We start from the raw sequence: 16,273 nt of genomic DNA on the forward strand, positions 1-16,273 counted from the left end.
ATAGTGATGAGGCCAGGCATCCCCGTGGCCCGTAGTAAGTCACAAACCGACTCGTAAATGCCGAGTCGCGTAAGCGCCGATTCCTCCAGAAATCGGGAAGATACATGCACACACTTAAGCAGGTTATAAAACTTCGTACGGTGTAAAGCGTTGATGAATAATACCTGCGGATAATCTGGGTGAGAGTCGAGGGAGGTGTCCCCTCCGTAATGCTGCCAGAAGTAGAGGCGAAGGAAGCGGCGGTGTAGAAGTGCTAGGAGCGGAAGTAGAGGTAACAGAGCCGGCGTAGCTCGAGATCATCTATGACCCCGGCCTGGAACTCAAGGCGTGCTCGTGAAGCGACGGTGTGAGGAACCGTGGTCGCTCGAAGGCAACACGATCGTCGCGAGTCCGCCACAGGTGTAAAAACAGGGGGTGGTGCAGAGGTAGTGGCTACTGTGGTCACCGCTGAAGAGGAACTAGCAGCAGTGCTAGCTGTGGTGGTGACCGTAGAAGAAGTGGTAGCCTGTACTGAGCTAGCAGCTGAGCTAGCAGCTGAGCTAGCTGGAGTAAAAACTGTCCCTGCAGCTGAAACTAGGAACACAAAAATGTAGTGGTCACTAAAGTGGAGACAAAGTGGCAACAGGGGGCCCACTGTCTCACTCGAGGACGGGCTAGAAGTGGTACTAGTAGAAGGTAAAGTACTAGACTCCATCCCGTAATCAAAGCAAGGGGTATGATAAGAAAACGATCGCTAACCGTGGCTAAAACAAAGAAGTAAAACCAAAGATGTGGCAAAGATATAAATCCCCTAAAAGTCGAAAAATTCAACTCTACAGCATAGAATTCCCAACAATCCTCAAACAAATTTGAATTACAGCATGTAATGGCGATAGGGGACGGGAGTGGCAGTTAACAACAACATCAAGTGAGAACAACTGTGGTTAATTAAAGCAATGCAGCATATAAACCGTCTGACAGTCGAAAAATTCGACTTAAACAACCCTAATCGTAGTTTCTGTGCAAAGGTTCAGTGAAAACATATCTAAGCATCGACGGGAGTGCGATTTCAGTTAACAATCAGCAGCAAAATCGCAACAAAGATGCTAACTAGGCAAGTTACAGCAGCAAAACCGAAGTGACAGTCAAAAAATTCGACTGTCCTGAACTCAATCACAAAAATCATGTGAAATTCGAAAAAAAATACAAATAACAGCGAGGAATTGGGAATTATGATCATCAACCAGGAAAGATAAGGGCAACAAACACAATCAAGTCGAAAAGAATCGACTAAACAGGGGTTTTGAACCCCTCTTTCAATTTCACCTCATAAAATTCGAATTAATCGAAATTAAAATGCAAGAGGAAGGAAGAAACACTTACTTGATGATAAAAGACCTACAAATGCAATTAATCTTCAAATAATTAAGCAACAATAGCGATTTTTCAGTCGAAAAAACCGCAAACCCTAACCCTTCTTAAAAACCGTGAAAAAGAGCACGAATTAAGGGGAAAAAAGGGGCTTTGACAGATTAGAATGCAACAAAGGATTGTAGGTGGCGGATTTGGTGATTTGGGCAAGAAAATGTGGATTTGTGGATGAATTTGCTCGCACAAGGGGAGGTGTTAGACGAAATTAGGGGATGAAATGAAATAGAAACGAAATAAAAGAGTTTAAGGTTAAAAACTCCCTGCGTCTTATTCATTTCCACTCGATCGAGTGGTTTTAAACTACTCGATCGAGGGCTTTGATGATCCAGCTGTTTGATCGAATGGAATTTTACTCGATCGACCAATCCCCTTTATTGCTTTACTCGATCGGCTGGAAAAAGCACTCGGTCGACCAATTTTCCACTTGATCGAGTACAAAAAGTACTCGATCGAGTTCTTTTCTCACGTAAGCTCTTGAATTTTCGTCTTTCTTCCTTGGAATGCGTAAAAACTTGCCCAAACCTGCATAAAAACACACGCAAAAATTTCCCAATATACCAAATACGCATAAGAACAGTCTATAGTCTTACGTCTACACTAAAAACTGTCTAAAACTAATTGTCCTAATTAAAACGCAATAAAACAAATTCAAAAGAAATTCAAAAATTATCTATTACAAAGTGTTACACGGGGCATTTCCCCGCTTAATTCCCAACAAATTTCAGTAGCCCCTTGGTGGGCTCCTGACTGGAGGACGTCACCTCAGCAACATTGACTGTTCTCTTCAGCTTCCATGAGCTTGAATTATCACTTGAAACGGTAGGAGGGGAGTAGTTCACACCCACGTAAGCGCGAACTTTCCTCGTCCTTGCTCCTTTATCACCAGCTTTGGCGTCATCATCTTCAATTTGATTGATAATAATTACACCATGTCCTTTGACAACTCCTTCATTTCTTTCATCTGTACCTGCAGTAAGGAAAACAGACGAACTTTCCTCCTTTTTGCTCTCAGTCTGAGGCGGAGGGTTAATAATAGCAGCACAATTCTCCAAATTTGCATCTGGAGTGTCAACAATAGGATCAATAGAAGAGAGAGCATTGCAAGGCTGGGCTTGCATGGGAGCTCTCCGGAACTTGGACTGATGAAAAATCGCTCCTCATCCCCTACCTGGAAAGTCAAAGTCTTCCCCCGACGTCTATAATCGCACGGGCAGAGACAAAAATGGTCTCCGTAAAATGATAGGGGTGTGTGCATCTTCGGGGATGTCTAAGACAACAAAATCAACGGGAATAAAGAATTTCCCGATCTGAACAGGTACGTCTTCTACTACACCTAATGGCTGTGATAAACTACGGTCAGCCATCTGGACAGTCATGTTGGTGCAACTCAGCTTTGTCAAACCAAATCTCTTACCCAGAGACAACGGTAAGACACTCACGCTAGCGCCTAAATCGCATAGCGCGTTATCAATCAAATGCATACCGATATGACACGGAATTGAAAAACTACCCGGGTCTGATTGCTTAAGGGGTAACTTGTTTTGAAATAGGGCTGACCCCACCTCTGTCAAAGCTACTGTCTCACTATCATTAATAGTCCTCTTACGCGATAAAATTTCTTTCATAAACTTTAAATAAGAGGTACCTTTGTCAGCAATTCAGTTAATGGTACAGTGACTTCCAAGCTTTTCAAAAGTTCGACAAATTTGCCGAATTGTTGATTGGCCTTTGTATTCTGCAGCCGCCTCGGGAAGGGAACCGTGATAGGTATCTCAAGTCCCTTGTTTCTCGCTTCCAATGTATCTTCCGATGCAAGTTCTGTATCCTTTGGACGCTTCTTACCTCTCGAACGAGGTCTTTTCGGTGATTTTTCGCTTAAACAAGCACTAGCAGGCTCTCGAATAAGCTTCCCGTCATCAATACTACTCGATCGACCAATTTCCTCATTCGATCGAGCAGTTTCTCCTTCAGAATCAGTCGATCGAGTAAAATTCCCACTCGATCGAGCAACTCCATTTTGCTCTTCACTCGATCGAGTAGAATAACTACTCGATCGACCAGTCTGCTCTTCCTGTTCACTCGATCGAGTGGAAAAACCACTCAATCGAGCACTTTCGCCTTCAGTTCTGCTCGATCGACCACCTGTAATCAGTCGATCGAGCACTTGCTTTGCCGTGACCTTATTTTCTTCGTCAGAACACTGTTCACCATCAGTTTTAGCCTTCCTCGGGTCTGATTTCAACACTTTCGGTCCCTCATAAGAAAGACCGCTTCTCAATTCTATCAGATTTACCGTCTCATGTGGATTCTTCTCGTTTTGAGTCGGTAAATGACCCTGCTTTCTCGAGGATTGATTCCCGGCTAGTTGGGCAACTTGAGTTTCAAGTGCCTTTATGGACGCGTCTTTTTGTTGATCACTTGAGTTTCTTTGTTGATCACTCAGCTGAAACTGCTTTGTAAGGGCTTGTATCATGGACTTAAGCTCACCAATTTCACTCACCGCGCCGGAAGATGATGCACCATGGTTAGGAGGATTGAAAGACGGAGGCTTCTGATAGCCTTGTTGATTCTTATGTGGAGGAATATACGGCTGCTGCTGGTTCGGAGGAGCAATAGGATTGAGCACATTTTGACTACTCCACCTCAAATTGGGATGGACGTTCGGCTTGTAATAAGTGTTATTCTGCCTGTAATGTTGAAAGGCAGCACAAGACTCAAAAGGACTAGGACAATTCTCTGAAACATGTCCCTCAGCTCCACATCTTCTACGACGAAAAGGACCGTCTCGAAACAAAGATTTACCCGATACATCCCTCCTTTGGAAGCTCCTCCCAACTCATATTTATCAAATCTTGCGGTGAGAGCTTCAAGTGCGGCTCTGATGAGATTCAAAGACTCCTCCTTTGATTCCCTCTGGAATTCCCATACTCAGCTTTATGGGTGGCTAAGTCATCAATGATCTTCCACCCCTTAGTCTCTCCTATATTTTCAGCAAATCGGCCACTAGCTGCAGCATCCAAAATAGCCCTTTGATCGTCATACATCCCGTTATAGAACTGATTGCATAGACTCCACTTTTCGAAACCATGGTGCGGAATGGTTCGCACCAACTTCTTGAAACGGACCCATGCCTCATGAAAGTTCTCGTCAGGCCCCTGTTTAAAGCTCGTGATCTGAGCTCTAATGGCATTAGTCTTCGAGGCAGAAAAGTACTTTTTGTAAAATGCCAAAGCCAGTGAATTCCAGTCAGTTATCTCATGAGCAGCTCGGTCCAGATCCCTATACCACTCCCTTGCAGCATCGCGGAGTGAGAAAATGAACATGGTTTCTTTTATGTGATCTGGTGTCACGCCAGTTGGTGGGGGTATGGAGCAGCAATAATCGATAAAGGTCTCCATGTGCTTAGCTGCATCTTCATTTGCAGCTCCCCCGAACTGGTTCCTCTCGACCAAGTTGATATAAGAAGGCTTCGGTTCGAATTTTCTTGCCTCCCCTGGTAGTACAAATCCCTTATAGAGATTCGCAGCTGTCGGCTCAGAGTGACTGGCAATGGTTGCTTCTTCGACCATTTCTGGAAAGTCCGGAGAAGTGACAGTTTCAACTGATGAAGTAGAAACTGAAGAGCAAGGTGGATCCTCCTCGAAAAGCTCGTTCTCGTAAAAGCTAGAATGAGAACTAGGCTTTTTCTCTGACTGTTGGTCTTGAAATAATCTCCTCTTTGCGCGCAAGGTTCTCTCAATCTCAGGATTGAATGGTAGTAGTTCACCACCCTGTGACCTGCGCATAAAAAGAAACTACAAATAGAATATAAGAATAATTTAAGCAACGGACGCCCCTTAAACTAAAAGAAAGACTAAAAATAAACAACTAATAATTTAAACAATTGCCTCCCCGGCAACGGCGCCAAAATTTGACACGGATATCGCAACCCTATCAAAGATAAAACCTAACGGTCTCAACTAAAATGTAGTAGAGGCAGTCGAGTATCGAATCCATAGGGAGGTAATGTAATTATCAGCTATCTAGTTCTAGTCCTAAGGTAACAATTGGGGGGGTTTTGTTTGAATTGGTTTCTAAACTACGATATTTAAGGGAAAGAGAAATAAAGTAGAGAGTAGTAAAAGCAAGGAAATAAGATTAAACTATCAAGAGAGAAGGGACATGTCGGGATTTCGGTTCACTACGGTAGTCTAGTGACTCAGCTGTAAATGATTCAAATGAACTAATGTGAGACGGATGTTGAAAGGTCCTTTCGGTCCACTTTCTATCCTAAATTACCACTAACTTAACTTTCATCCTCATTAGGGTAGTCTACTGTTCATAGCAGGCCTATTTAGTCCAATCTTTCGATCTAGGATTAATTTTAGCCAGATTAAAGGGTGACATAGAAGCGTGCACTCAACTAAGTCGAATAAATACAATTAAATTGCTATGGTGACAGGGTCTCACAATTAATTCATCTAATTCATTTACTACATCGTCGCATTTCTACCGCAAATCCCCTAATCCCAACATGAAAGGGGTTTAGCTACTCATGTCGCTAATTAAACTAACAACAATTAAATTCCCAGCAATAAACATAATGAAATAACAATTAAAAAGCATTAAAGAGAAATTAGGGCAAAGGGAATAATGAGACAAACAAGAAATTAAAGCAACAAAAGGTTAATTATTATTAAGGGAAGAAAAGGAATTACAATCAATGCGAATCCGGCGTAGAGAACAATCGAATCCGAGCAGTAATAATCCCAAAACAAGGTTACAGTGAATGAAGAAAAACTAACGTAACAAAGTTCTCAGTAGCAAAGTTTATAAGATAAAAGATATCCCTAATTAACCTAGTAAAGCGTGCTTAAATAGCAAACAAAATAAGTTTAGCGAAATAAACACTCACGTGGGCTAATTAAAGCCCATAGCCATCAAAACCACTCGATCGAGTGGAAAAACCACTCGATCGACCAAATCCTCAGCCAAATCTACTCGATCGACCAGAAAGTCACTCGATCGAGTAGTTGGTCTTTCTGCAAGTCAAGGATCGAGTACAAAAGTGCTCGATCGACCATCTTGGGATGTAGAAACCACTCGATTGAGTGGAAAAACTGCTCGATCGAGTGCTTCATCTTCATTTCAGCTCAAGTCCGCCACCAAATGCCTCGTAATGCGTGCAACGACGCATTCAAATGCAGTATCTCACTCTGGGACAATCCCGTCTCCTCTAAATGCATGCAAAAAGGACGAAAAAGGGTACGATTCCATTACTTCCGCGATCATTCCTACAAAAAGGACAAAATGTACCAGAGTAGCCAATTCGGGGCAAAATACCATAAAAACAGTATAAATATGCATAGAAATACGTGCTGAAATAGGCTAAAAAGACTATACATTAGGCACGTATCAAATCTCCCCAAACCGAACCAATTTCATATAAGGATGCAACAATTCAAATAATTCTTATTTCTTCAATTCATGCCATCTATTATATGCTACGAAAATTTCATGAATAATTATATATCCCATAAATTAACACATTCTTAAAACAAATTCAACCCACCATATTTGCATTCTAATCGGCCACACGCCTCCTCCCTTTCATTCGTCTCAAAATTTCTTACCTTTTTGTTCTCATCCTGCAAAGAACGTTAGTAACTTTCGGAATTTCAGAATACAATTAGACCCTTAAGGTAAAGTATCCACAATAACTACCCCACTCTCGTAACCTTCCTCGAGGTGACCGGCTCAAAATTGAAAAGGGCCAGATCAAGGACGTCTCCCTAACCTAAGATAAGGGCTCCTAAACAGTTTCTACCCCGGGTTCATTTTATTAGACTTACCCTAAGTTCATTAGATTCATTTGTTTAGGCCTTAGGAACGTTCGCTCTGATACCACATTGTAACACCCCCATTTATTTAGGACCCTTTGGCAAGACATTCCCAGATAAATAAAGGTGTTACTATCTCATTTGCCTGAGGTAGTAAGTATAAAAGACAAACAATTACTAAAATACTTTAAGACGATATAATTAAACTCCCTCAATTGCTTTTATTACAAAAGTTCCAACGAGATACTTAAATAACAAAATTATGTTCTAATACAACTCCAGCGGAAATAAAATAAAAATTGTCTTAATTAACTAGGTGATATCTAGACTCTGACGAAGGTCATACGTGCCAAGCTCCCTCCAAGCATCCAGCACATCTCAAAAGCTAACCTGTCAATCACACGGTCAACCACGAGGTTGAGTAGGATAACTAAACAACAATAAGTAAGTATAATAAACCTGCAACAAAAGACAACGAAAAATCTCCCGCCTCAACCGTCAGTCACGGCATAACCGCGTGCCACAAAACTGACACATTACAATCACCGTCATATCGCAAACACCGCTCAGATCCATGGTCACTCCAACACCACCGTGCATGGCCGACCACAATCTCGCAGGTCCACGGCACTTCCACATACCAATCCTCTTTCAAAATGCCAATAACAACAGAAAACCAACCAGCAGTGATAATAATATAATTATAAGATGCTCAAGACAATAATTATAACAATAAATATCATGGTAGAATAATAATTAAAATAAAAATGCAATAATAACTTGTCTCATACCAACAATGCACTAAAAATCCATCTTAAGACAACAATTCAACAATAATCCGTCTTATAAGAAATTCATCAATTCATTAATTAAACAGCAAGAAAGTTGTGTAGATATCCTACCTTTAGCAAATCTTCACAATTCAACAATTAAGAAAGCCTCTTCCACAAATCCACCACCTAAACAACAATTAGATCGTATACAATTATAAACTATTCTTGTTGATTAAATTAATATGTAAACTACCCAAACAATCTCCCAAAAACCACCCCAATCAACAACCCATACATGGCTAAACCCGACGGTGGTCAACCTATCAGTCAACGGTAGGTCAACGGCCGGTCAACGGGTGCGGGTCAACGTCGGTCTTTGGTCAAATGTAAACAATTGATATTAGGTGATTAGATAACTTACCACAATTAATTAATGCGAGGTGAAAACCCCGTCTTAAAGTTGTTATACAAAATTACTCTTCCTCACAAGTTATATGTTGAGTTTTTGATGTGGAATAAAAGAGATGGTGAGGCATGAGATATGTTTATATAGTTTCTAGGGTAGGTGGTTGATGGAAACTTCTAGGAAGCTCACTATACAACTTTATTATTATTTTATTATTTCTCTCCTTAAAATATCTAAGGTAGATAAAGCCTATACAAGTCAACACCTCCCCCCCTTTGGTCAACATCACCGCCGGGCAATGCACCCAGTTTTATTTTATTTATTTTTTCTTTTTTTTTTACGACAACAATATTATTTATTCACATCTTATAAATTATAATTTATATTTATTAAAATTACGAGGTATTACACTCTTGGGTGCCATGTAATTGATTCCACAGCCGTTGGGACAGTCTCTTTGTGCGTGCAATATTACAGTCAAGGAGACTATTCATTTTGAGCACTCGATGCATTTGCGTATGCATCATACAATGTAATTATATAGTGTAGAACCATTGTGGACAGAAATCGTGATTTTATATCATCTGATAGTTGCTTAGCGACATAGTTATACGAGTAACTTATAAGCAATGTTGTAACGAAGTTTAGAATCAACCATATTTAAAATCCAAGAAACAATAATAGCACTGGTCACGCGCCATCGTTGTTAGCCTAATTCATAGTTTTTCCCTTAAATCATATTTGAATAACACGAGACCATCCACGTTAGGTCTTATCAAGACCAGGAAAGTAATAGCTTCATCGGGAATGTCGTTAAGAAAGCATCGTACAAGGAGAACATTACCCGTTTAAGGAGACTTCTTCGCCAACATAGTTTACTGTTCTATGTCAAGAGCAAAAAAAAAATGTATTTTTTCGGTGGTTGTTAGAACCGTTGATTACGACAAATCGAGAGTCACAAGCTTGGGTTAATGTCTTTCATTTGCTCTATTCAATACGTAACCTCATGTGTATATACAAAAGAAGTCCTGGGAGAATAAGGGACTTACCTAATCGAGAACAACAAATTGATTATTTGATATGGTGGTGCTCATTCATGGACGTAAATGACCATAATACCCCTTCTATTTTAATGATTTCATTTTAATACCCTTCTTTCAGTTTTTCTCTCTTCTTCATTTACTCTTTTCTCACACTAATTGCCACCATCCAACCACCACCCGCCAGCCGCCATCCACCACCCTGAGTCCGAGTCCTGAAATAAAAATAAAGAAAATAGTCAAAATTACTAAAATAGCAAAAAAAAAAACGAAAATGAAAAACTGAAACAAGCAGAACTAGTAAACACATAATATTATTGTGTTCTTTAATTGTTTACAACCCTTAAAATACCCTAGCCACCACCAGCAGGCAGCAACCCTGGCACCACTGTTGGCGGGCCACACACAACCCCCCAATTCGCTGACGGCCATCATCCTTATCTCAACGCCAGCCACCAGCGTTACTGCAAACCAACAACGGACGCCCCTCTCTACCCTATACCCTGCCACTAGCGTCACCGCCACAACAGCTTATGGACGTCGTGCCTCTGCCCAACGTCGGCGACGGACGCCATCCCTCAACCCAACGTCGGCGACAGTTTAAAAAGACCCTAATTTAATTAGTGTGAATCAATTCCTTAATTTGATATCATAGTTTTAATAAAATTACGAATTAGAATTATTACTTGATCGATACGAGAAATAGCATCCATAATTTGTGTGATTTGACAGATTATTTGATAAATTTGATTAATTTTGTGAGGGAGAGAATTAGAGAGAGTTTATTTTTCTGTTTCTAGGTAAAGGGCATACAATGGAAAAATAATGAAAAAAAGTCCATGAATGAGTAAAACCCGTACATGAATGAGCAACTACGATTTGCTATATGAAGACCAGACATAAAATAAAATAGTACAATTTACTAAACTACGAAACTTTTTGTATGCCTCAGACTTATTGTACACCTCATTAGTAGAGGTGGCAATTAGGTGAGTCCTGTAATACTACGCATTTCTGGGCTTTGGTTACTCGGTCGAGTAGGATGAGTACTCGGTCGTGTGGGCTGTACTCGACCGAGTATGACTGAATGAGTGATTAGTGTGTTTCTGTCAGGCTTTTGCCTAGGTGTTACTCGGCCGAGTTGGTGAGACACTCGGCCGAGTAGTGTGTACTCGGTCGAGTGTGTTGCGACACTCGACCGAGTGTCTGGTCTGGGAGTCCTTTTTCCGCGGTTTGATTAAAGTGATTAAGTGTAACACCTCCATTTATTTAGGAGCCTTTAGCAAGACATTCCTAATAAATAGGACTGTTACCATCTCGGTTGCCCGAGGTAAATGATACAAATTAAAACAAACCAAAGTACTTTAATAACTTAAACTGAAATAACGGTTTTATTACAACATGATTAAACCCCATTGAATAATAATCAATATAAAATCACAGCTGAAATAAATAAAGTGACAGAATAACTAAATGGTCTAGACATCTAGGTAGGTTGGCCAAGTCCTCACGCATTCCCATAAGCTCTCAAGTCAGCTAATCTTTAGTACCTGTCAAATCTGCTCCCCATTCTGGTTCATCACAGGTGTTCACGAATACACAGTCAACCACGAGGTTGAGTAGGAATAACTATTCAACATTAACATATAGAATAACAAATGCAATTATGTAGAACAAGTACTACCACCAACCATCCATCAATATTGTAAAGTCGTCCCGGTCCCTGACTGAGGCTCCACCACACCGTCATCCCGCCAACTCCTGGCCCGGGGATAAACACAAATGTCGTCCCAGTCCGAGACTGAGGTTATCTCATAACTCAATGTCGTCCCAGGCCGAGACTGAGGATAATCTCATAACAATCTTATGTCCCACAATATAAACAGAAATGTCGTCCTAGTCCGAGACTGAGGATAATCAAAAAAATAACATGCCATTATAAATATTGCCATCCAATAATAAACATCCAACTATAATTCCGTCAACATATAATAAACAACTAACAATAATACACCAATAATAATTTACGCATCCATTAATCCATTCAATTCCACAAAAGACGAGTTGAGTAGTTATCGTACCTGGCAAGCAATATCCAACTACACAATCCGAGTTAATCCACTAGTAACACTCTCCAATAAAACCGTCACCTAACAATTATAATAATTATAATTACTAACAAATTAATCATACAACACAACTAAATTAATTATAAATTAACTATATAAATTATATTATTACGTAAAATATTAATTTAAAAACCCGTTTCAAACCCAACTTAACAATAAGACACACACCCGCCTAACAACCCTTCACGGCAGCCCCTCCTTGCACCGCCTCCATCATGGACAACCCAGCCATGGTGACCTCCCTGGCCAGCACCACCTCCACCCGACACATACCTCTGCAACCACCACACTAGCTGCCAGCGGAGACAACAACAATGCAGCACGACTTACCCATAACACCCGCAACACCACCCATACACCCAAAACCCGAGCAACCGCCACCACCATCCACTACCTGCAACTCTCCCTGCCACCCTAGTCACGACACTAACTAACATGACATGACCAGTCACGGCCAAACCCAAGATGCCCTAGCACAACACCCACGGCATCGACAACAAGCAAGTCATGACATTCCACAAACCACAACCACCCCATACCACTAGTGGCCACCACCGTGGTCCTCCTCTGACCTACGGTGGACCCACTAGTCACACCACCCATCATGGTCATGGTTAGGTCAACACGGCTGGGGTTATGACCCTTAACTCAACCCGACAACAACAACAACAACAATCCTCTAACCACCACGTCTTAAACCCAGCGCTAGAGCCACCACCATCATCTCTACCACCTATGACCACCACCATTGACACCTATGTCCCACGTTGGTCTCAAAGGTGGTCCATTTTCCCCCGGCAAGTCAGCAACACGATAACGGTGTTCGTCTTAAGGTAGTCACACAAACCGCAACCCATCCCCCTGTTTTCCCCTGATTTCGCGTAACTTCGACAAGCATAGAAAAGAGTATACATGAGACGGTCTTACCTCGAGTTAATTAACGGTGTTAGTCTTGTGAATATCGAATGTCAATCCCAATTCTCTCCCCTTTGTGAATTCTTCAGATTTATTATGAATATATAAACTAGGTTAGAGACCATTAACTTGTATTTATAGGCTAGGTTAAGGACATGTATTTTCTAATTAGGAAAATATTATTATTAAATACAATTACTATTATTATTATTATTTTTTCTTTTGCAAAAGGTTATCATTTCATTTCCAAGAAGAAAAGAAATTACATTTTTGCAATAATCTCACACTAGCAATTATTATTATTATTATTATTATTATTATTATTATTATTATTATTATTATTATTATTATTATTATTATTATTATTATTATTATTATTATTATTATTATTATTATTATTATTATTATTATTATTATTATTATTATTATTATTATTATAAATGCGCGCAGCTTTCATTATAATAAAAATAAAAGGTTTACATGAAATTGGTGGGGAGCCGAGAGACAATCTGGGCTCCCACACCCTTAGCAATAGTAAAGCTAATACGAGTAAAAATGTAAGCGGCTACCCGAGCCCCAAAGATCCCGAGATACCGAGAATTTACTGGATCCGCTGAGCAAGGCAACACATCCGAACTCAACTTCCCAAGTGAAGAGAAAGAGAAAGGTAGGAAACCATAACCCGCTACCGCGCACAAATCCCCATACTTAGCACACTTTCGCCGAGCAAAGATCGGCGACAACCCGACCGACAAAAATCCGCCAACCCGGTCGAGTCAAAGGTGAAGAACTGTCGGTCGACGCACACATCACGCCCCCGTCCCAAGAATAAAGCAATAAATCCGCAGGACGAAGAGAGCCACCATGCCCATCAACCAAACCGATATCAACCTCCTTCCCCGAAAATACCGGATCTATAGCAGATGTCGAAGAGAGTGTCCCGGACAAGGTTATGCCGATGTTTAACACCCACGATGCAAGATAAAGAAACAGCGTGGTCCCCAAAAACATCCCAAAGACAAACCCGAGAGCAAGCGGGACGGGGCCCGGATACCGAGAAAAACGGAACACCCAGGCGATACCCCAAAGACACTACGGTAAGTCCTCCCGTTCATAGTCCGCCCCAACCCGAGATAGGAACCGCACGCAACCAATCGGAGGAGTGAGAACCTGCCGAGACGCCATAGAGCGATCCGGCGAGGTGTCAAAGAAAAAAATGACTCGAGGCGGTAGCAACCGTCGTGAAATAAATATCGCAATTTCTTCATAAGTTTGGGGGCGACAATTTCACTAGGGTGACCTAATATATCGAACACCGTAGTCGCAGAAAACACCGTGCGGCATCATCAAAAGCGAGGGCCGGCGGCTACAACACGAGAAGGGCCGAGGAGCTTAGCCTCGCAAACCAGACAGATGCAAGGGGACGCAATAAAAGCATAGAACAAAACATCTCCGGCCGCATAAACACCAAGGCCACCAAGATGAAAAGGGAATGTAGCAAGGCGCCACCGCCAATCCCAAAACCCGGCCCGACGCGGTGACAATACGTTCCAAGCTAGAACGCAGAGCGGCATCAAAAGGAAGATGAACAGGACCCAAAAAACACTAGGGGAGCAAGTGCGAAGAGAGAAGTAGAGCTTAGATATACCAGTACAAGCTCGAAGAAGAAGCAACTCACACTGCGGGTCCTCAATCCTCGCAACCAAGTCCATCAGCTCAATGGTCTTAGTTACTCTCGTCGCCACAATCTCACTGCTAAAACCAGGACAAGTATCTTGTGTCCTCCCAAAATCGTAACACCGCGCAATGGCCGAGAAATAGAAATGGGGAAAACCCCCGGAAGCCGACTCCGTGGATCCTCAACAGGCCAAAAGACCTCCGTCTTGGAGACATTGAGGTGTAAACCAAAACGAGGGCCATCCAACCTAATCAAGTCCAAAACCTTCCCCACCTCCAAAGTATCTCCCACAATGGTGCCATCATCTAAGTACCATGCTTGCAAAGTGAGGTCAAAAGTGTCCCGGATCTTGCAAACCAAAGGATGCAAAACCAACGCGAAAAGCAAAGGCCCCAATGGATCACCCTGCTGAACACCCTGACAAGACCACAAGCAGTGCTCCCCATAAAAAAGGCGGGCCGGGCTGGAATAACAAAACTCCACCCAACGGGAGAGAGCCGGGCACCGACGGCGGACCTCCTGAAGCATGGTCGAACGGTCAACAAGGTTGAACGCATTCTGGAAATCAACCAGCAACATAGAAAGCCCCACTGTTCCCCCGGGCCTCAATGAGCTTCTGCTTCAAGGCATGCAAGATAGCCTCTCCTCCACCGGACACACCCACCCCGAATCAAGCCCATCAAAATAAGAAGATAAGGACGGGCCAACCATAGAAGCACCAACCTTAGAGACAAGCCGTCTCCGGACCGTCCGACAATGAATAGGACGAACTCCACCACCCGGTTTAACGAGTGGTGTGAGAGGGGCGCCGCAATGTACTCACCCAGAGGAAGAGGGCACCGACCCTCAAGAAAAAGATTAACCACCCTAGTAATAGAAGTGGTCAAATCATCGGAGATAGCCACAAACGTGCGCCACTCAAATGATCCATAAGGTGTCAAGGCACGAAACCATCCCTCCCACAAGAAGTACCACGAGGGAAGCTCCGAATCATATCCAAGACCACCGCGAAGAGGCAACCAAAGGATGATGATCCCCGGACGAGGGAGGCAATGAAGGAGGCGGGGCGACGGGATGCTTCTCACGCGGGGCCACGAGAGTGGCATCGGAGTAGGGGGCGACCCCGAGGGAAGAAAGCACTCGTACGGCGGCGGTATAATGGCCATCCGATATCTTCCGCCGGCATTGGCGGAGGTTAAGGTCACTCAAATCGAGATCCTCATCCACGAGAAAAAGAAGAAGGACCCTCATCAAAGCACTCCCAGAATAACCGCAAACCCCCCAGTGTGTCCCCCAAGCAAGAATAGCCCCGGCAATACTCTCCTCCCGATGCCGACGCCGAATAGCGATCGACACTCATGATTACTCCGAGGAGCAAAAGTCCCGAGCAAACAAAGAGGTAAAGCAAGCAAACGAACCCGGCGGGAGAGATCACTAGGGGCATCAAACACCGCATCCAAGGCCCCTTTCAAAGCCCGAGCAAACCCAAGACGGCACTTAGGAGGAATAGATTTCACAGTGCGAAGGCCCAAAGACAGCAAACGATCCAACGACGATATAGACCACTGAACGAGCTCCACACTATCATCAGAAGAAACCGAAGTAGAAGGAGCCAAAGGTCTCGGAATACCATGAATATGGAAGGAGTAAATGCCATCAACACACACCGGATGCTCCACAATATCACCCCGATTATGCCGACATCTAGCACCAAGAGTATGGGTCATAAAACACACCCCACACAACCAGAACCCCATCCGTCTCAAAGAACTCTCAGCATTGGAATAAACAGTCAAACTATCAGAAAGAGTCTGCCGCGTAAGGTCCAACGCCCCGTCATGACAATGTCGGTCCTGCAAATGTTTCTTCCAAGCTGCCTTTGTAAGGCCCTTACCGAAACCATCGCGACACCCATGAAGACCCGAAAAAGGACAATGGTACCGTACAAGCTCGGGCATGAAGGAAGCCCTCCTCACCTGCACAGTTAACAACCTACAGCCACGGCAAGATATGATAGGCAGCAAGTGCTAGATAACGATCAGAGCTCCGGCAAAGAAAACACACAAGCCCCAACCACACTACACACGACAACCCCGAAACACA

General features: G+C 42.8%; 1 long non-coding RNA gene across 1 annotated transcript; it reads right to left on the reverse strand.

The window, feature by feature from the left end:
• Positions 1–7,427: 7,427 nt before the first annotated feature.
• LOC141634215 (uncharacterized) lies at positions 7,428–8,510 on the reverse strand. Its single transcript, XR_012538970.1, has 3 exons — positions 8,424–8,510; positions 8,132–8,188; positions 7,428–7,619 (listed from the first exon to the last, which is right to left on the reverse strand). It is a non-coding gene; the product is annotated as an uncharacterized LOC141634215 (long non-coding RNA).
• Positions 8,511–16,273: the final 7,763 nt, after the last annotated feature.

The sequence above is a fragment of the Silene latifolia genome, chromosome Y, assembly GCF_048544455.1.
Source record: "Silene latifolia isolate original U9 population chromosome Y, ASM4854445v1, whole genome shotgun sequence".
Taxonomy (NCBI): Eukaryota; Viridiplantae; Streptophyta; class Magnoliopsida; order Caryophyllales; family Caryophyllaceae; genus Silene; species Silene latifolia.